General features: G+C 42.6%; 1 protein-coding gene across 2 annotated transcripts in view; it reads left to right on the top strand.

The window, feature by feature from the left end:
• UPK3A (uroplakin 3A) overlaps positions 1–21,542 on the top strand; it is a 31,919-nt gene that overhangs the window by 3,007 nt on the left and 7,370 nt on the right. The window lies entirely within an intron of this gene.

Here is a 21,542-nt window from a genome sequence, read left to right as displayed (position 1 = left end):
ACTGTATAGTTATTTAGTATTTCAGTATTAATTTTAATGAACAACAGTTAATATTCTTAATAACAGGCAAAATCAGAAAGAATCTGTGAGCAGAGAGCAAAAGAAATTTCACTTTGCAGAAGATCTGAAAGCTCAAGGTACTACTAATGTTTAGATGAAAGCACATGAAACGTTACCTTTTTCTCTGGAGTCAAAACATAATTATCTCATTTGGTCAGAGCTGGGGGGGGAAGGAGCCCTGTGAAACAGGAATTTTATTTTGAAGATGTTTCTCCAGCTGTAATGGTGTGTTGGTGCTGGTTTGGAGCATGAGTCACGATGACAATTCTCTGCACACTAAATAAAGGTGAGGTAACCAGCCTTTCTGCACACTGAGGTGTTGAACCCACTCAGTTGTCTCCGTGAGATCTTCCAGTGGTGAACTGAGAAAATGCAATTAGCTGGGGTAGCTTAAGCTGTGAAAAAGGTCTCATCTGTTTAGGGGCTTGTAAAGCATTTATTAGGGCCCAGAGGGATTAATACTCCTTTCAATAAATGTTTTCATAAATCGTGAGATCTGCTTTTCTTGCAAAAAAAAGTGATGGAAATTATACCTGTATGTATTAAACAGGCATCCATCTAATGAGTTCTTAACAATTCATGGTCACTTCAAATAATCCTAACTTTTGGGCAGCAAGCTGAATTACAAGCAATTGCCTCCTGAGTTTCAGACATAGGCACTAAATCCATAAGGTGTGAAAGACAAGTAGTTTTATCCTGGCCTCAGTGGCACAAGTTGCCTGTCAATTTGACTGGGTTATTCTGAGGCAGAGAGATAACTTTTAGTCTAGGTTGCTTTTACAGAACTTCATATTTTTTTCCCAGCAGAGTAGTTAGGTCAGTCTTTATGAAGACCACCTGTGTACAGTGAAAGGAATCTGGAGAGCAGTAGGAGTGTTTCAGCACAGACCCTAATTAATTGCACAGGTGTAATTAGTGACAACAAAGGACATCAGCTTTATGACAGAGCTGGAACAGTGGACTGGGAGGAGAAAGTAAAAGGACTCCTGCATTTTTGTCCCTGATACACTACATGTCAGCACAAATCACAATGGCAAGGGTGTTCAGTGACACCCATCTTTTTGGAGCTCTGGATCCCTCATCTGTGTATATGTGGTGTCACTCATGGAATACCTCCTTGACAGTTGCTGGCCCTTGGAATTTCTCAGCAGAAGCAGACATTGAGAAAAGAAAAATGCTTTCAAAAAATAATTCTAAGTTTAGCAGAAGCAAATAGTCAGTGTTAAATGAACTAGGTTTGCATGACCTGTCCTTACCTGTCAACTCTTCCCAGCCTATTGATATGAGCAGGTCTAAGCTAATCCCAGGATTTTCTATCAGCCTGGTATTTACAGCTGGGGCAATACTAAGCTCAGATTCTCTGAAACAGCTTATCTGCAAGTGTATGCTGTGCATGGAGCCAAACTTCTTGGTGGAGTTGGAGTGGAACTGGTGCTTTCAGGATATATCACAATGTCTGGGTTTCAGTATTTTCACATTCCATTAATGTCCAGACTGTTAAAAAATGCTACCCTCAATCATGAAACTTTGAGTACTGCAGTTAATGGTTGGCTTATCTTTGTTACCTTCCTTTGTCTACTGATGTTCCAGAGGAACGTATAGGACAGTGTGATTAAATATCAAGTTAACAACTTTGGTTTAATTTGTTTCTCTTTCCTGTCTCACTCGCTGGGTCTAGAATATGTATGTAATGACTTATCCAAGGGTTCACCAGTCCAAACTGTAGTTTAGTTTTCCATTTTTCTATAAGCATGTTGGTAATTCACATAAACCAGAAGTTATTTGGAATATATCAGAGCTTTCCATGGCTGGACGTGATGGTTTTAATTCTAAAGGGTGTAATGTGTTTTCCTATGTGGTTTAGACACTGTCTCCTGTTAAAGGCAATTTATATGTGTGCAAATCTTAACTGAGCTTGTAGCCTCCTTTACCAGTGCCTAAAGAATTCCCACAATGGTGCTTTGGAGGAATTGTGTGTGTTAGAAGTAAAAGCTTCTTTACTGTTTGTAGACAAGCTTACTCTGTAAGGCATTTGGGTCCTGCCAGGAGGAAAGAGTGAGACATTTGAAGGTGTGAGGTGTCCAGAGCTCTTCCCTTTAGTGGCAGACTGTTCCCTGGCCAGCTGCACACTCCCATGCTCTCCTAGGGAATGCTGGTCACACTGGTGCAGGCAGAGCCGGAGGAGATGGTTCACAGCACAGGCAGTCTCAAACCATCCACGGTTTCTGGGTGTCCCTCATGTAGTGAAGTTCTTCCTTAGCCAAATATTTTAGACTATAAAAAGTGCTCCCCAGATCAGATTAAAAGGTAGAGACATCTGTTAGATTTAGGGAGCTTATGTGCGCTTATCTCAGGCAGGAGGCTGTGGGATTTCCTTTCCTGATGCAGTGCAATGGCAAAAGAGGCACTTAGGGAGCTTCAGGAGGCGGGATGCCTCTTTCCAGGGAAGAAAGGCTTCCCTTAGCAAATTAAACATAAATGAGCTGAAGAACATCAATTTGAATTTCACAGATCTAATTGCTTATAGAACATTGAGGATTACTTGATGCCATGAATTTAGGCAGAAACTTTTCACTCAAAACGTGGATTTGATTGCTAAGGCCAAAAAAAAAAATGCTGTATTGCAAACATCCCTTCCTCCTCCACAGCTGTCTCTGCCAATGCACCCAAAGTGTGGTTGTCAGGAAAATCCTTTCTCCAGGCAGTGTTGAACATCAGGAGTACCAAGGGATGCTGTAGTGGCAGCTCTGAGCTGAAGGCTTTCCTGTGCATGCCAACTCTCTACACCTAGTTCCAGCTGCTCCCAGGGACTGCTGAAGTTTGTGAACATCAGATGCCAAATTCACAGAATTATTTCCTGCATCTCACTAGTTCTTTGTGGAAACATTAAGGGAGCAAAGTGATTTCCTGTCAGGAAGAGCTAAGGTCCCTAATGCAAGCACCAAGTCCCTGCAGAGCGCTGGTTTCACAGGCTGGATCTACGTGCCAGGCTCAGTCAAGGGAATGGGAAGACCTGGGAGGTAATTAGTGAGTGTTTCTGTCCATGGATGTCTGGCTGGGTGTTAGTTCTGACAAGTGCTTCCATTTGGGAGGGTCATGGACAGCTGCCAGAGTTCCTCTTGTGTGCACTCCGTGTGCATGGCAAACACACCTGGAAGGCTTTGCAGGTAGAAAGGAACGACTCCACTTGTGAGGACCTTTGTTGGGCAGCACGAAAAGAATAAGGGTAATATTCTCAAATTCAACTAAAGAAAAAATGCCATGCATATGTAGCTTTGGATGCTCCAGTATCCCACACAACATCCAGAGGCACCAAATTATGCTAGGTCTAATTATTATGCACGTAGAAAGGAAGAGAGTGCCTGTCCTGAGGAGATTAAACACATTAGTTATTGCTTATGCATAAAGCTTTAGAAATTACATGTCAGAAGTCTTTCAGAAATCACATGTGGCAGCAGTCAAGATAAAGAAACTCATTACAAAAGCATCCCAAAGTGTCAGGTCTTTAACTTGGATGTCACCTGACATTTCATCCACAAAAACCTGCCTTCCATGTAGCTGGCTGCAAGCCTCAACCTTTCTGTCAAACCTGGATGAATTCTGCAGCCCATGAGGAGAAGGAACCTGCTCACAGCTCAGGCTGATAATGCTCAAAATGTTTTTACCACATCTTTATGAGCAAACCAAGCAGACATTAGACTTTGTTTTGAAACCCATATTGGTGTAGAGGAGCATGGGCCTGCTGCTCCAATGGTCCAGCACTGAGGAGGTGCCAGGACACTGGGCTAATTGAAATATTTGTTGCTAACTTTGGAAAAGGATTTGTTTCTAAATTAAATACAAAAATTTTTGGTTATAAAGAGATTTTGGTTTAATACAGCTCTTTGAAAAGTACAGCCATTGCTTAGACACAAGAACTTTTCTGCACAAAAGCAAATAACCTGTGTGCAAAAACATGAAGCAGTTTATGTTCTATTCCTCAGTGAGATGGAACAGTAGAATTTTTTCTCAGTTTCTATGCTATAATATACTACTGTACTTCATTACCATTCTCAAATAAATCAGAGAGATGCTAGTAGCTGCCATTAGGTGAATCTGATGTGGAGAATACAGAAAACCTAATCAAAATAAAGGGATATACTGAGGCAAAACCAGAGAAGAACATTTCCTTCCCCATGGCAGACAGTTGTGTGTAGTGGAAGCTCTGCTGAAGGCAACATTGGGTGGATTGTAGAAAATGTTAAGATGCTGTTATAGCAGAGTGTGTATAAAACAGCCATGAAAGTCAGCAGAAAGGAACTGCTGATAAGAGCATGAGAAAACATGGAGAGACACATTTGATGTTCTTCCTGATCAAAGAAACGGTTAACTATTGGTTCCTTTCAGACTCTGAGATGAATTTTTATGAATAAACAAAATTCCTTCCAAAAATACGCATTTCTAATGGCATCAGTATTTGAGTCACATGGAAATAAACCTGAAGCTCTGAATTCTGGCTGTTTGGGAGACAATCGTTTCCAGTATGTTGAGAGACAGATGTATGATGGTTTGTGGCTTCTGAATGACTGAAAGAAACTACAACACAGTTTATCATGTCTGTGCATGTTTTTTCATTAAGGAAGGCTGACAGACAACAGCAACACATAAAAACAGCGGCATTATTTATTCTGCACTGGTCGAGTAACTCCACAGGAACAGTGCTGGATCTGGTTTAGAATTCCATCTCCAAGAATTCCCTGTGTGCACAGTGTATAAGGTATAGAACCACCACAAGTGCCTCAAAACAAGCTGGCTCAGATTTGATGGCACTACAGGAAACTCTGCCTGGGCAGGTTCAGATGAACTTGGTGCTGGGCTGGAAGCTGCTCTGCCTCATGTTCCCCTGGGAAATGCAGCTCAACCTGTGCAGCTGAGAACTGCCCAGGCCTGGGCAGCTTTACTTGAAGGGGACAATGGCTCTGCACATTTTCTCCTATTAACTCTTATAAACCCAGAACTTACAATATCACCAGGAGCTGAGATCAGGACTTGGTCAAACCTATTCTATGGGTAAGTGCATTTCACAGGGATAATTCCCATCTTTTCCTGTCTTGGAAGAGTCAGGAAACCAAAGTTAGCGTGCTCTCCTGGCACTGAGGCTGGAGTTGGAACGCCAGCTCTTCCACTCTCTGTATCCAGCTCCCAGGTGTGGCTGCCTTCCAGGGCTGGCTCAGCACTTGTCTCACAACCCCGCAGGATATTCCAAGCCCCGCCCGTGGGCAGCGCGGGAAGTGCCTTTTCCTGCTCTGCTATCCCCGCTATGAGAAGCAGCCAGAGCAGTGCAAACTGCCCCAGGACACCCTCCCTGCGCTCCAAGCAGGGATTTACAGGAATCACAGCACACGGCTCTGCCGCCCTTCAGCCATCACCTGTCTGTGCAACAAAATTCCTGTCTGTGCAACAAAATGGGCCTTCATCAGAAAGTCAGAGTTTTCCAGTTTAGAGGTATTAAACTCGTTCAGTGGTGGGATGCCTCATGAATTCACGTACCTTCTTTTTATTGACACTGGTTTTAAGTTTAGGAAAGTATCAGTATCTTAGCTGGACACCAGAAAAAAGGTCAATTATTTAATGCAATGCCACAATGTCTTTGAAATGACTGCTTTAAAGTGTCAATGTAACTTGTGGAATGACTGGTTTTTGGAAAAAGACACCGAAAAAAATCAAAAAAACCGTTTAAACAAACATTCACAAGTGTACACTCTTTCCTAGTTGTTGCTCAGTTGATTTAGGATTGTGTAGGGAACTGATTTGCTGGAATATCTCTGGTTTAGATGTTGCAGAAACTAGGTATTCATCTAGTAAATATGATCTCCTGGAGAAGAGCTCAGCCTAAATTAAGTCTGGGATTTTTCTGCCTGGACAAATGACACAAAATACAACAGAGGTGAAAAATGTATAGTTCTTGCTCTCTCACATGGGGTATTCCAGATGAGTGGAAATTTGTTCGTGATTCTTTCTGTGCCTCAGCCTTCCAACAATCGAATGAATATTTATCACAGATTCTATGAAAATGTGGTTATTGGTTTGGAAATAATCAGATAGTTATGGCAAAAACTGTAAGAATGTATGTAAGAATACTGATTATTCCATGGTAGAATGAGTTTGAATTCCTAAGAGTAAGACAGAGCTAGGCAATGATTATTGAAGATAAAACAAGGTGTCAGTAATCATTCCATTTTCTGATTGTAATCCATCTCATTTCTGTGAACAAACTTAGGGTCCAAGGAAAAATAAAAACATGAGATACAATTAAAGATTTTGTGATCTGAGCATTTCTGTATATTTTTGCAATTAAAACACTCTCCTGCTAGAGAATGCAACTAAAATAAACCAATCAAAGGCAAAAATATCACATACATACCTTGCTTTGTACGAAAGTACATAAAATGAGGGCTTTCCCTTCATAAATAATAGACCCCAAAAAAAGAGCAAAGCAGCAAAACCTTCTTGAAATGTGTAATAGTTTTCCTTGAAGTAAGTCTGAAGGCTGGGCTCCCAGCTGGGATGTATTGGCTATTCACCAGTGGAGCTGTGCCAGTGCAAAGTGCTAAGGGTCCAGCCCTGTGTTGGGAAATACCATAAATCTTTAATATAAGTGTCTTGGATGCTTATATTGGATAGTTATACACAATCTGCTCTTCATGGCGTGTACTTGGGTTTTAGCTGTTAATGAAGGTGGAGTGAGATTTCACAGCTGAATTTCTGAGAACTTCACACTCTCTTGTAGCCGCCTTTTCCATTTTGGGGTTCTCTGCTCTGTGCCATTCCTATAAGGACCCAGCACACTGTAATTCCACCCCTCAGAGGTGTGTGCCTGTGCCATGGGAAAACTCAGCAAATGTGCCCATAAATCAAGGTGACAGTGACTGTGGAGTGCACGTGCACACATACACGGGCTTTGAAACACAGGTGAGGTCCTTTCTCTCAGCCAGTTCCTTGCTTTACATTTCCCCAAATAGATCATGCAGGACTTGGCTTTGGAAGTGCTTTCCAATTAGCAAAGTGGTTGGTATAATCCCGTTTTCCCACAGGCTGCCGCATTCCCTGTGGGAAGCCCTGCCCTCGGTGCTGGTGTGGAGCCAGCCCTGCTGCAGGAGGGCCAGGACAGCCAGGATTCCTGGGGCTTGTCCTGCTGGATACTCACTCACAGGGCACAGCTGAATGGACACAGGCATGGGGCCTCTAAGCAGTTTGGAATTGCCTGCAATTGGTGTCCAGAGGGAGCTGCACAGATTCTCTCTGGTCTGTACAGGGATCCAGCAGCCCAGTTGTATCCTTGTGCTCTGTTTTTTTTTTGTTGTCACAGTCCTGGTTTGATAATGACCAAGAGAAATGCTTTCTTACAGTTGTCACCCCAAATGTCTGCCTTATTTCCTTCGTGGCTCAGGGATCCTGGGACTGGGAGATGGGACCCAGACCTGAGACGCTGCACACCACAACAGTGCTTCACCTCCCTGCCCCTTTACTCTGCTAGTACTTTCAGACCTTCAGCACTTCTCACTTCCCACCCCTTCCAGCCCCACTCACACCAAGATTCCATTCCTGATTGCTCCCTGTCCTCTGAACGGGCACGAGGAACACCAGGCTCCAGTGACTGCTGACCCGACCTGGCCACCACTGAAGGAACGTGCTCAAACAACTCCACCCTCTGTGAGCTTTCTCCTCTGCCAGGCCAAACCACAGGGGATGAAACCAGCCAAAGACAAACCTCCAACATAGTCAGCTCTTGCATGAAACTACTAAAGCTTTCCTAAAATTAGGAAGCACAAGAAGGGCTGATTGTAGCGTGACTTACGTAAGCAATGAGGGTACAGAACAGTCAGAACAAAGTGATGTCACTCAGCTTGCACAATGTGTGGGTAAATGCAGGCCCTGCTCTGATTTATGGACGCACCTGCTGGACTCTAATTTTAGAATAAATACATTCTTGGGGTGTTTATGGGGGGCAAGCCATGGCTGCAAGCATGCCCTGTGATGTTGTCATCCCTCCTGCAGGAATCCCAGTTCTGGCCTCTGTCAGACTCAGGATGGATATCTGTCTGTGTGTGTTTGTGTGTTTTCGCATGTAGAACAATATTCACTCTTTTTCTTATGTGCCTGTCTGAAAATGCAAAGTATTAGGGCAGGATACTTTTCTATGTGGGCTTTATTGCTTTATCTCTGTGACTAGTAATTGCTCTATCACTGCGTCAGGCTTTTCCTCTCTGAGATGAGATTCAAAGTGTTCTAATGATTTCTCAGTCAGACCCGGTGGAAAAAGAAGGACCTGGTTTTCACTTTCATGACTGTAAAGATGGAATTAAATAACTGGAGAAATAATAACATAAAACCAGTCAAACCCCCCAGTTCTCTCCAAGAAATAAAAGCAGTGTCCAAGAGTCATATTTCAAGACAAGATCTGGCTGGGTATGTGCTCCCTTTTTATTTGGAAAGAAATTCCCAGATAGTGCTGTTTTTATGCAGCTCGAGAAACGTGCTCAGCCTGCTGCTGTGCAGCTTTTGGATGATTTCAGTTTCTATAAAAAGAAGGTGATCTCATCCTCAGTACTTAAAGATGTATCACCCTCTCCTTTCCCCTTGGCCCAGCACGAAGGAGAGTTTGAATTTATGAAGCCTGAAGCGACTATTAAAGGATTGACCTGAGTGACAAAGGCATTGTCTTTAACCCCTTCCCCCCTTCCAGCCTGTCCAGGCCTGTGTCCTGGCTCTGAGAGGAGCTGGGAATTGAGATCCATGCAGGGGGGGTGGTGCAGCAAAGACTCTGCCCAGGAATCCCTCCCGTGAGGCAGCACCTGGGGCAGACAGGAATGTGCGTGCTCAGCTCTGGGGAAAAGGAGGGGGATAGACCACCCTGTGCCTTCCCTGGATGGACTCTGAGAGCACTGATGGCCCCAAGAAGGGAGAGATTCTGTATTACAGGGATTTATCCACATTTTTACAAACAGGAAAGTACAGTTTGAACCCTGAAGTTCCATTTTGGTCTGGCCACTATGATTTGATTTTCAAAAAGATCTATGGCACATATTTAAGGCTGAGAAATGTTTAAGGTTCTTAGGCTTCCAAGGGCCAAGCTATTAATTCAGGTGCCAGATACTAAAAGGTCTTTAGGCTCCAGAAGCATCTTGTTGCTAAATCTAATATGAAGATTTAAGAACCTGGCACAAAACATTTGGCCCGAGGTTCTTCTCTTTGGCCCATGTGCACACAGCAGGGCTGATTGGGGACAAGCTGTTTCACCTTTCACTGCTTGCAATGTCACACCACAAGGGTGCTTTTTTTGCAGGGCCATTTGGGAAACTTCGTCTAATTCCAAAAAGAATTTTTTAAACGTATAGAAGGGGCACATGTTGTGTTGAAAAAAACCTGTGCAGAATACCCCTTATACCCAATGTTCAGCCCTTTGTGTATTCTAGAAGGGTTTCTCATGAAGCCAAAGCCTAAGAGGAGGTGGACTGGAATGCAGAGGTGGCCAACAGTGCTGTACTCGCTGCATTTTACAGATAAACATTCAGCTCTCCCTATGTTGTCCCTGCTTTGTTCCTGCCTGCCACTGACAGCACACACCTTCAGCTGCAATCCAGCTCTGCTTTACACTTCAACCCCTTCCATTGCACTGCTTCTCAATAGTCCTTAACTTCATCCAGTAGCTTTAAAACAGGCTAAAACAGGTGGTGAGCTCTCCCGAACACAACAGATGTACGAACAAGAAAGAAAGATTCCACTGTCCCAAAGTGTCTTTGTTTCTTTTCACCTGAAAAACATGAATATTTCAGCCTTTCTAATTAATGCAGCTTAGTCATCTCAATTCACCTCAGCCAGCACTATGCTCAGAATGGTCGTCTATATCAAAATTCATTTTCTCCTGCCCTTAAGCCCAGGCTCAGACCTCACTGTCACATGCTGCACTTCTCATTAGGAGTATCACTGCTAATTTATTCCAACAGAAGAGACAGCTCACATGGAGGGGTGATTTCAAAAGAAATTATGTTATACTGTGAGCAGCAGTTGCTGATGTTCTGATCTTGTTTGGAGAGGCAAGAGAGAAGCTGTGGATCACTTGCACAAAGCCTGTTTTCTTTTGGGTTCCTCAGTACCTGTCACAAACACAGTCCAGAAGCTTTCCAAGCACTCCCTGAGTGATGGAACTTCACACAGCAGAGAAACACATAGAGCAATAAGATGGTACTCAAATAATTATTGCAAATAAAAGTATTTCACATGGGTATAGTGCCTTGTAGCAAGACCTTTCCAAAACCCCTTTTTAGCATTAAGAAAGCCTTGAATATCTCTTAAAAGGAAGATGGGCACTGTGTCACTAGGAAGGGGTTTTCTGGTGTAGTATAGCTGCTGTATTCCCAACATCAAATCAAAACCTACTCTGTCAGTTTAAAAGCATTCCCCCTTGTGTAATGTAGCTAAACATTTCCTAAGGAAATTTACTGAGGAATAAAACTTTGAAGCAGCCAACTTTGTTCATGTTTGAAAACAACAGCAACAAAAAAATAGATACAGAAATAAATGAAAAAAAAAAAAAGAATAGTCAAAAGTTTCATTTACAGTCAAGTATCCAAATTTAAAATGTTATATTACTGAAATATCACTTGTTGAATGTTGTTTTGTCTGGAGATGCTTTGACATATGAAGGATTAGGACTTCTCCTTTTATACTGAGGGTAAGACCTCTCTTCAGAGCACTTCCCACTTATGGATTGCTAAAAACCTGGATGCCAATATCTTGAGGCAGGATGTCTCTTAAAACTGGCATTTTACTGTGCAAATACGGCCCCCCTGAAATGTCAGTAACCAGAAGGCAACTGAACCAGCTACATAACAACAACCCCCCTGCCCCGTTTATCACGAGGTTTGTAAAATACATTAGAATAAGTCTATTAATGAAAAGGCTTCCTAAACTGGAAAAAAAAAATATTATGAGAAGAGGAAAGGGTTTCCTGAATTATCCCTCCACCCTTCAAGGCAGTCATTCTCAGACAAACTTAAGAGATCTCTCAGATCCTAAGGCAGCACCTCAGGAGAGGCCCTATGAAAACAGGGTAGTTTTGTGGTGGACTTGAAAGCTTCACTGACATGCAAGAGCAAATGGGAAACCTGGGATATAAATGAAATACCAGTGTGAGCCAGGTATTGTCAAGGGCCAGAGGGCAGGATTCATCCCCGTGAATTAGGAGAAAGGCGGTGCAGCTTGCAGCAGTCCCTGAATCAGCACTATTACTATCTGCAGTGTTTCTTTACCATGAACACAAGAAATAACATAGGTTCTTTTCCCCCTTTTTCACAGCCTTTGCTCCTTTATCACAAAGAAAGAATGATATTGATGGTGCATTTTTGGACGTCATTATTAGCTTGGGAGCCAGAATCCCTGTCTGAGCCTGCTGGAACTACAACCTAAGGATCACTGAACTAAAGCAAAGACACTAATACAGAGTGGCAGCAGCTTTCTCTAATTGCAGAAACTCTAGAATGCATAATGTTACATTACCTGGATAATGATTTTTAAAAATAATTGTGAGTCACACCATAAAAATACGAGTCTATAATAGGTCTGTTCAATTGCCAGATGAATAGAGAGCATGAAATGGCATGAAATGCATCTGAATTTTAAAAGAGAAAGAAGTGTTTAGGATCCATGACGAGTACAGTTTTCACTAGTCATGAGCTCTCATATTGACTGAAAATACAGCCACCCCACGCTTGTGAGAATTAGTTCTTAGCCACCTCATGAGGGTCACTGAGCACTGGCACGGGGTGCCCAGAGGAGTTTTGGAGTCTCCACCCTTGGAGGTACCAACAGAATATCTGGGCATGGGCCTGGGTAACCAGCTCAGGGAGCCCCAGCTGGAGCAGGGGGACTGGACAAGATGATCTCCAGAGGCCCCTGCCAACCTCGGCCATTCTGTGAGTTAATATTGAACAGAAAGTTTTCAAAAGCACACTTTCACATTTCAAATAAGTATTTGCTCACCAATTAAGTGGGTTAAATTGTTCAACGAAGCTATGGTTGCTTAAAATGCAAAGCTATGCCCTGCTATAAAAGTTTTAATGCCTATTATTTTCCTTGGATTTCATAACACTTCAAGATGTTCCAGACTGACATTGAAGCTGAAGTCTGTCAAAAGTTTCCTAAAATATGTGAGGTTTGGTGGCTTTTGCTACTCAATTATCTCCTTGATGACTATTCTTAGGGCAAAATCTGGTGGGCCCTTGGTTTTCTGGAAAGAGCTGTGTCTTACTCTTTCTTTACTTTTGCCTCAGTTTTATGGTTCTGTTTAAGTCAGTTCTGTCTCTGCAGAAAACTGAAGGGATCTCAAAGCCTGCATAGCTTGTGCCTCTGCTTGGGTCATCCTGGGCATTTTGAAGGCAGTGCTGTTTCACACTGATGAGAAAGCTTCACCTCTCACATACCATTTTTAACTGACTACTGATAACCTCACCAATTCCACCTCTTTGAGACTGCTTTCTTTTAAAGCTTTTCCTCTTTACCTGAAACTGCACTGGGTTTGTGTTTTGTAAAGCTTTTTCACAGCTCTGTGATGTGATTTGAGTTTTGGCTCCAACTGTTGAATCTCCTTGTCAGCATCCCTGGGTTTCTGTGCTGCCTGCCAGTGTTCCATCTCTGGAGGGTGATTTGTCCACAGGCTTGGGTTTTTTCTGTTTCTTATTTTTTCCTCTGTTTATTTGTAACAGCTCTCTGAGTTAACATAAACGTTCCACTCAGAACTCTGCTTTCCTTAATTAAGTGATTTACATTGTTGGCTTTCAGAAGCCTCTTCAGCTTTCATGACAATGTTGACTCACATGTTTGCTGGTTTTTCCTAGGACTGTTTTTTCCCAAATTATGTTACACAGGGAGGGTGTTGCAGCTTTTTTTTCCAAAAGGCATTTTTTAGACGTGGATGTCTAAACAAGCTGGCTTCAGCTCACACCTCTTCTTTCATACAGCTTTCTGTCTTCCCTCAGCACACTTCAGATTTGCTTGTCTAGAAAAATGTTGCAATTGTTAAGGCTTCCTCAGTATCAGCACAGCAAAAATTACATGTATTTGTGAAGGTTATCCCACCTTCAGCTACATCCCACTTTCGCTTTCCAGAGTCAGGGATACATACACACTGCGGCTCCAAACATCCAACATGGTGTAAACCTTTCCATATTGTCCTGCCAGAAAATGTACACATTTCATTCATACAGCAAGCTCAGCGCAATTCCTTATCTGGTGTGAAAACTAGAGCTGCTCATAAAAATACCTTAGGAAGTGTTTTGGAGAAAAATGACGTGTCACCAGCCCTGAACACAGACAATCTAAGGAGCTCTGCAACTTGTCAACAAAACAGGTCTTCGACAAAAAATATCCCCAAAGAGTGACCTTCCCTCAGGCCTTGTCAGAGCAACTTAGTGGCAAATGGACAAAGTCCTAAGCAAGATTCTGCTCAGAAAAACACTGACCAAGACAAGGTGTGTGATGGGAGTAAAGTGGCTGAAAGCTCCTTACAAAGCAAAGTGATCATTGCTCCTGGCACTGTGGTGTGAGAATTAAGTGATAAGGGCAGTGTCTGTGGCAGATACACCTCCCTGCAAGGCCACTGCACTTCATCACCCACTTCAGAAAACAGAGGACAAGAACAGCTTGGCAAGGCACACACAGAGAATAATTTCCAAATGCTGACTCAGGCATGGAAACAAGGCAAAAAAGCCCTCCCTGAATTATTTTGGAGAAGCTGACAGAAAATGGATGTTTTGAGCAGCAGTTCAGTCATCCAGCTGTGCCAGGAATATGTCTCCATAACGAGATGTGAAAGGGCTGGGATGTTCCATTACTGAGATTTCAATTAGCTAAAATGGGGACAAAATTGGTTAATACTTAAACTGATTCAATCAACCGCCTTTAAATTGAAATGCCAGACTAGTAATCATTTCAAGGATGTTCTCAGCCACACAGTCGTGACAGCCTGAGGGTGAGCCAGGTCAGAGGATGCACCCAGGGAAGTTTATCAGGAGTTGGTTGACACACATCGTTGGATTTCTATTTTGGCTTCTCCCGTTTCTGTCAATCATTTGTGTGTCAAGAATTCGCAGTGATATCCCCATCACTGCCCTGCCTGACTACCATTAGCACACAGAAAGGAAGATAAATCTCCTGCACACCAATACAAAACCTTTTCTTTGCATTTTTCTGGGGCACTAGAGCTGTAGGCATGTGGCCCTCTGCTAGTTCTTGTGCTTAGCTCACTATGCTTATGAACTCACAGAGCTGGAATTGCCCTATCAGTTCACAGCATGAGTCTCCTTAGTCATTCAGTCTGGCTTCACAGGACCAGCCTGAAGGAACTGGAGAAACCCAATGAAAAAATTACAAATAACTTGTCAATAAGAAGACTTTCTCTCTGAACCAACTGGTAAACGCTTGCTCCTGCTGTTTCACTGTGCAGTTTGTAGCCAAAAGAAGGGGAAAAAAGAAGAAAATTTGTAGGCTGACAAAACAGTCTTTTCATCCCTACAATAGTAGAATTCCTCCTCTTCAAAATATCCCTTAGCTGCTCCCTAAGGTGTTTGAACATGAGGAGATCACGTGTTGTGTACTCAGTAATGTATTTGAGCCCTTCTTGTGCTTAATTTTTGACCTAATTGACATTTTATAGAAATGCACCAAATCACCCGAATGTGCCATTACCACTGAGAAATATTGCTTGTTTATTGGCATCCAGCCCAGCCTAGCTTTGAGAAACAATTAGAGGTGTGACATGTTAGTTTGTTGTTCAATTCCTCAACCCTTATTCTTCACTCACCTGAACTCATGGAATGTTGTGGCACGTCTCCCTGCTCTAGAAGCTGTTAGAGCTATTTTAAGAGGTATAGATGTCATTTTTTGAGACACAGAAGGCACTACCTATTATGTTTCCACTGATATTTTCGGTTATGTCCTCATTAAAGTATTGCTTCTGAGGTTTCAAACCCATGAGTGATATCCCTGTGGTATTGCACAACACTATCAAACATACAGCAAGGAGCTTTCATGCTACATTATCTGATTGTTCTCCAATACATCTTCCTAAATTCTCCTTAAACTAGAAAGTGACAGGACATCATGGAAGATGAAGCTTCACTCTGCCAGAATACAATTCCCTAGAGCAGATCACTTAGCAAAAGCCATTTCCTGTTTTCTTCATTTAATTACATATTCTTTCTCTCTTAAGGACAAAACATCCCATTTTAAAGAGCCATCCAGTGCAGAGCAGAGCAGAGGATGCTTTGCTGGAGGGCCTGTGACTCTGGGCTCTGACTCTCCTACTGATTTCCTCTGCCTGTTGGGATTTGGTTTTCTTTTTTAGGTCTAACTGAGTCACTTTCTTCTGTCACCTTCTCTCTGCAATCTCAGTTCAGACTGTGCTTTAAAGCAAACTCTTAATCTGGGCATCGATGATAATTAAAAAGAGGTTCTGGGGAAGTGAAGGGCAAAAACGACCTTTACATGCACTGAAAGACAGGAGAGCACAAGCAGGACTGCACAACGTCACCAGGTAAAATCTGACTGTTCTGTTCCCAACTCACCCCTCCACACAGTCCTGTGGCACACACAAAGAGATGATTTAATTTTATTTCACAAACCAGCAAAGCTTGACTTGCATTAATAGATTTTGCTCATCTTGTGGAAAATCTGGACACTGTACTCACTTCTGTTAGTGCCTTCTGTGTTTTGCTGCTAAAAGATTTCCCCATGGCAGAAATCAGACTGCAACTCCCCAGGCTTCTGTTGCAAAGCCCTTTTGCATTTTCCTGATCATTTTAATAGGCCAAATTACAGCAAAATGTATGTTTTGTCCTAACCCAGATGCTTCACATTATCATGTGACTTCTGGGAGCAACAGCTTGGGAAGTGTCAGAGCTGAGTAAGAACATGTGAAAACAAAGGGATAAAAATAAAGCAGAAGAGGAAGAAAACTAGGGGGGAAAAAGGAGAAGAAAATACTTGGTCTTTTTAATCACAAAGAAATAAAAGGCAAAATAATACAATAATGACTACAAACTCGCTACGACCTGCAACTCATCCCTATTACACAAAATTTTAAGGTTAAAAGTTGACAATATGGAAACACCAGCTAAAGTGCCAGTCAAAAGCTGCAGCTGCTTAGGTTGCAGAAGATGAACATATGTGAAGCTGTTCTGATGTGCAAAGCATCCATGTCATATCTAAACACCCAGGAGCAGCAGAGCTGTGCACAGCTACTTGCAAAAACAGAACAGCCACTGGGAATTTCCTCCGGCACTGCCAGCTGAGGAGATGGTTGGGGCTGCTGCTGGAGGCAGGGTGGACTGCTCCACCAGGATCTACAGAAAGCAACATTTCTTCCTATAGAAAGCATTCAAGATTACTTTGAAGCTGAAGCTGAATGAACGACTACTTTTCCTCAAATTGCGTCATCTCTTGTCATTCCTACTGGAGATAATTTCCCCAGATAATGTCTTCTTAATTAAAAATCAAAATAACAAGGTTCTGCCATCCCTATTAATCCCAGGCCATGTTCTACATATTTTCCAGATTAAAATTATTATTCCTTTAATTCCCTTCCTCAGTATTGTTCAGCAGTGGGATTCTTTGACTGCCTGATTGATCTTCCTTCTGGTGCTTGAACTGCCCAAGGACACTCTTGGCACAGCAGGTACTTTGGCTGCACTTCCTTTGAGCTGAAGATTTGGAATTCAGTTTTTCCTTTGCTGACTCTGCAAAGTATTCCCTCTCTTCCTAAAAAATACATTACAGCCTTATCTAGAAGAACTCACAGTCAAAGGCAGTATCTCTAGAAAACAGATGAATAGTAATTTGTTTTGTTAGGCAAAGTATAAACCTATAAAAATCATTAATTAGAAGAAAATAAAAATGACTGTAGCTAAAGGCCAATTGTTGCTCACCTCAGAAGTAACTCCATTAGAGTAATGGATATGAAATAAAGTGAAATAAATTTCCTAAGCAAAAATAGAATCCGATCTGGTATTATGAGGGAATAAGTTCTGAATATTAAAGGTTAAAGCCTGAAGAATAATATCTATACTATTAATTCAGCTTTCGTAACCCTTTTAACACAGAGAAATGGCTGGATGAGAGATGACACTGATTTAGATGGTACTGTTCTCAGGAAACCTGAACATTATTCTTGTTCTGAATCCTAGAATCATTTAGGTTGCCAGGCTTCATTTTCCTTCCTGCCTTTCTCGGAGATGAAAGTAAGAGATCAAGTCACCTGGTCTTTTCCTCCTGCTGAGGCTGACACGCTGTAAGCAAGTTCTCTCTTCATACAGTACTTCGGGACAAAGTGAAATCTTTGCCATAATAAACTGATGGAATGTTATGCAGACATTGCTGCCAGTGATCTCCAGCATGCTGTGTAAATATTTCAATAAAAACATCCCCCAATTTCTGCTCACAAAGCATGACATGAGTTGTTTCTAGCTCAGCCTCCCAGGGGCAGTTTTCTCTGGGGGGTCAGTTCACTTCTCCCGGTGATTTTTCCATCCTTCCCACAGTGCCTGGTGTGAGCTCCACGTTCCCCTGCTCACAGACAAGGTTTCCCTCCCTCGTCCAGCTGGGCAATATTTGCAGCTGCCTACACATTTTATACTCTCCAGGTCAACTTGTGTGTGTCTTTACCTCCACCATTATACATTTTTTGCCAGTTTTAGTGGCACCTGCAATTTTCCAGCAGTGCCCATTCCCTGTCACAAATGACCCTTTCCTGCTACTTGCACTTAGGGTACTTCAACAGGGTTTGGGACCCACTGTGGAAGAAATTGTTTTGTGCAAATGAAGTGACAGAACTGTTCCACACTTCCTGATATTAAAACTCCTGCCCTACATTACTGGAATGCCCCCATAGGATGCTCTCAGTGTGCACCACAGATATATAATTTCTTACCTGACAGACCTTTTTTTGGAGCTGAACATGTTCCAGGATGTTTTTATTTGTAGCAGTGACACAACCATGTGTAAGCACCGAGGATGGAAATCTTAAGCCACCAAATGCCTTGAAGTGCAAAGTATGAAAACATCTATTAATTTTCTCGTCTAATAAATTCTTTTGGCCTTAGATGCTATTCCAGAAAGACTGTTCACCTAAAATGAGTGTGTGGCTTCTTTGAGGAAAATGATCTTTTAATTCCACAAGCTTTTCTAATTGGAAGGGTTTTTTTGCGATTTATAGATGAGCATCTCTGCAGCCAAACTTTTCCCCTTCAAAGATACAGTTAAAACAATGTTTGACATTCCCAAGGAGTGGTTTTTTTTGCTCCTTAGATTTTCAGAAGTTTCACTGTGGTAATTTATTGCTTCATTTAGTATTAAATTGGACAAGGGATGTTTACTTGAGGCATTTGTTGAGATCTTTCTTCTGTTGATCAAATTACTGATGTGGAAAATGCAATGTATCCCAAAGAATCTTTTGGGTGCCAATGCAAATTAATGAGGTTGCTATTTGCAATAGAAATAGTGTAAAACTATGAGCCCATTGATTAATTTTTCCTAAGCAGCAGAAATTCAGGGGTTTTTACTTACTCCATATAGCCCTTGGAAGCTCCAAAGCATAAGGAAAAGAGTGGAACAAACGAGACAAGGAGAGCCAGAGATGGCAACAGAGGCACAGAGAAATCTGCCAAGCTTTGTTTAGTGCAGAGGGGTGAATGAATATTAGCAGATACTCCCTGTCTGTTGACAAATTCTGGGATGCCTGTGCCCTGTTGCCACATTTTTTAATGCTCTCTACACTCCTTCCCTACAATGGTTACATTTTCTGGGCTTCCCTTTTCTCGAACGGGGGAATCTCGAACGGGGAAAACCCAAAAAGCCCCCAATGCTCCCAAACGCAAAAGCAGAGCAGGCACCAAGTCACCTTTGAGTCCATCCACCAGGTGGCAACGCGGAGTAAGAAATCAGCGCCACAGCCACCGACCAGCACACCAGAGCCTCGCAGCCCTCCATCCCCTCCCAGCCAGCTCCAGCTCCGGCCGACCGAGTGTCCCCCTGCCAAACACCGCTAACACACACTCCCTGCAGAGGCGCAAACACCTGCGCTGGCAGTGCTGGCTGGCACCGCTTCTGCCTGCAGCTCACAGACACCTCGGGGTGGCTCTGATGTGGCACGGAGGCCGCCAGCTCCGTGGGAGCCGTGGGTCTGGAACCCTCTCTGCCTCCTGGAAGTGCAGCCATTACCTCCCGATCAAGGGGCTTAGGGGTGGGCAGGGAAGAAATAGTTCGTTTTCTAGGGGTATAAATCAACTACATACTTTGAAATGCTGCCACTTTACTGGATGGGCGTTTCCAAAGGAGACGTGGGCTTTCTCTTTCTTTGTTCTCCTTGAGTTTAAGTCAGTAAATAAATCAGAGAATCACAGAATCAATCAAGGTGGAAAAGACCTCTGAGCTCATCGAGTCCAACTCTGACCCGACACCACCTTGTGCACTGCACCTTGGCACTGAGTGCCACAGCCAGTCCTTCCCTGGGCACCTCCAGAAATGGTATCTTCCCTGCCTCCCTGGGCAGCCCATTCCAATGTCTAATCACCTTTTCCATGGTGAAATTCCTCCTGATGTCCAGCCTGAATCTCCCCTGGCACAGCTCGGTGCCGTTTCCTCTCCTGTCCCTTGTTCCCTGGGAGCAGAGCCCGACCCAGCTCCTCCTCCAGTCAGGGAATTGGAGAGTGATGAACTCAACCCTGAGACTTCTTTTCTCCAGGCTAAGCCCCTCCAGCTCCCTCAGCTGCTCCTCACAGGACCCTTCACCAGCTTTGTTGTCCCACAATTAAAATACATATTTTTCTTTCAGTTAAAATATATAGTTTTTGTCTTGTGCTGTGTAAACCTCTAAATTGAGCCACTTATAAAAAGAAATAATGTCAGCATGACATGATTCTGTGATAATGCTCTTTCATTTCCTTGAAAGTTTTGTTGTCGTGGAGCAATAAATCCAAACTGACTCTAGAGGCTTCTATAAATGACTCCAGAATTGCCCACAAGGCAACAAAGAGCAAGAAAATTGTCATTGTTCTTTAACTGAAGACAAAGGAATTTGCATTGATGTCTTCTCTTGCACTTCCTTCAGGGAACACTGGAATTATACCAAGGTTCCCTTTGTTCAGGGTAACATCCTTTAATCCAGACCAGCTCCCTTGACTTCCATGCAGTTAATATGGATTCACACAAATGTAAGCAAGGATGAGGTCTGGCCCTAATTTAGGACACATCTGCCAGCACAGATGGTGCTGAGAGGGTTCATTGTCATCTTCATTTCCTACCTTTGTTTGAGACTTTTTTGAGGATGGAGCGAACCCAACAATTTTAGAACTTTACAGGCAATTTATCCCTCCTGGCTGGGGAATTCTGCCACAGGGTGGCCTAGCACCCAGCTAAAACATGATGGCTTAGAAAAACAGCCACATGCAAAACAGTGGGTAAAATTGTCATCCTGTGACCAAAAATCTCAAAAGAAAAACCAAACAAAAGAGTTCTACCTTTAAAACAAAAATTTTGTTGTGATCAACAGCCTTAAGCTGCTGATTCTTAAAACTGGTATTTTTTTTTCCCAGTTAGTTGTTTTGATGCTTTAGAAAGTGAATGAGGGAGCAATGCTTTCTAATAAAAGTCAGAAGAGTATTTTGTACCACATGCAAGTGGCATATAATGTGTCCATACTCAAGGGAAAAAAAAAAAGCCACTGCTGATTGCCCATGGGTTACTTATCTAAAGAATTCAGGATCTGGTTTTACAGGAAACTGTTTAGAGAAAGTATTGGTTTTATGATGGAGAAAGAGATGTTCTTGTTGTTAAACTCTGCTTTACTGTGGAGTCAGAAACCTTACAGATTCTGTGCATCAGAATAAAAACCCCTGAGCAGAGCAGCACCAAGCTTGTACAACCAACACCACAGTGTAAATGCTACACACCAGATTCCTGGGAATAAAAGGCAGAAGGGTAAGAACTTACCTGAGTACTTTTGCCAGCACAGGTTTAGAGTACCTTGTAGAGTAAGAAGGAATAATACAACTCATTCTTATTCCACAGCAGCACAAATCCAGGGTACCTCCTGTATCTAATATTCTTCCTAAAAAGTTATGTGAGAGGAAAGTCAAACCAAACACACTGAGGACCATGTGCAGAATTTGAAAGGCAATGAGGCACATATGGGGAGGAAATTGCATTCTAACCATTTGATTACACATTTCAAACACATTTCTGGGGCTCATGGCCCTTATATCCATGAAGAAGATGGATTTGGGAATGTAACCTGGGTGATGATACCCATGTAAATCTAGGGTTGCTGCAGTGACACCAAGTTAGCCCCATTAATTCTGTAAGACCCCCCGATACTTTCTTTTTCCTCTCAGTCTACTTTAAGTGGATGATTAATAATTTTTTAATTTGAGCTCTTATGTAACAGACCATTT

This window comes from Myiozetetes cayanensis, unplaced genomic scaffold, assembly GCF_022539395.1.
Source record: "Myiozetetes cayanensis isolate MyiCay16 unplaced genomic scaffold, myiCay2020 scf3, whole genome shotgun sequence".
Taxonomy (NCBI): Eukaryota; Metazoa; Chordata; class Aves; order Passeriformes; family Tyrannidae; genus Myiozetetes; species Myiozetetes cayanensis.
The sequence above is the reverse complement of the archived record's forward strand: the minus strand, read 5'-3'. Positions and strand labels throughout refer to the sequence as shown.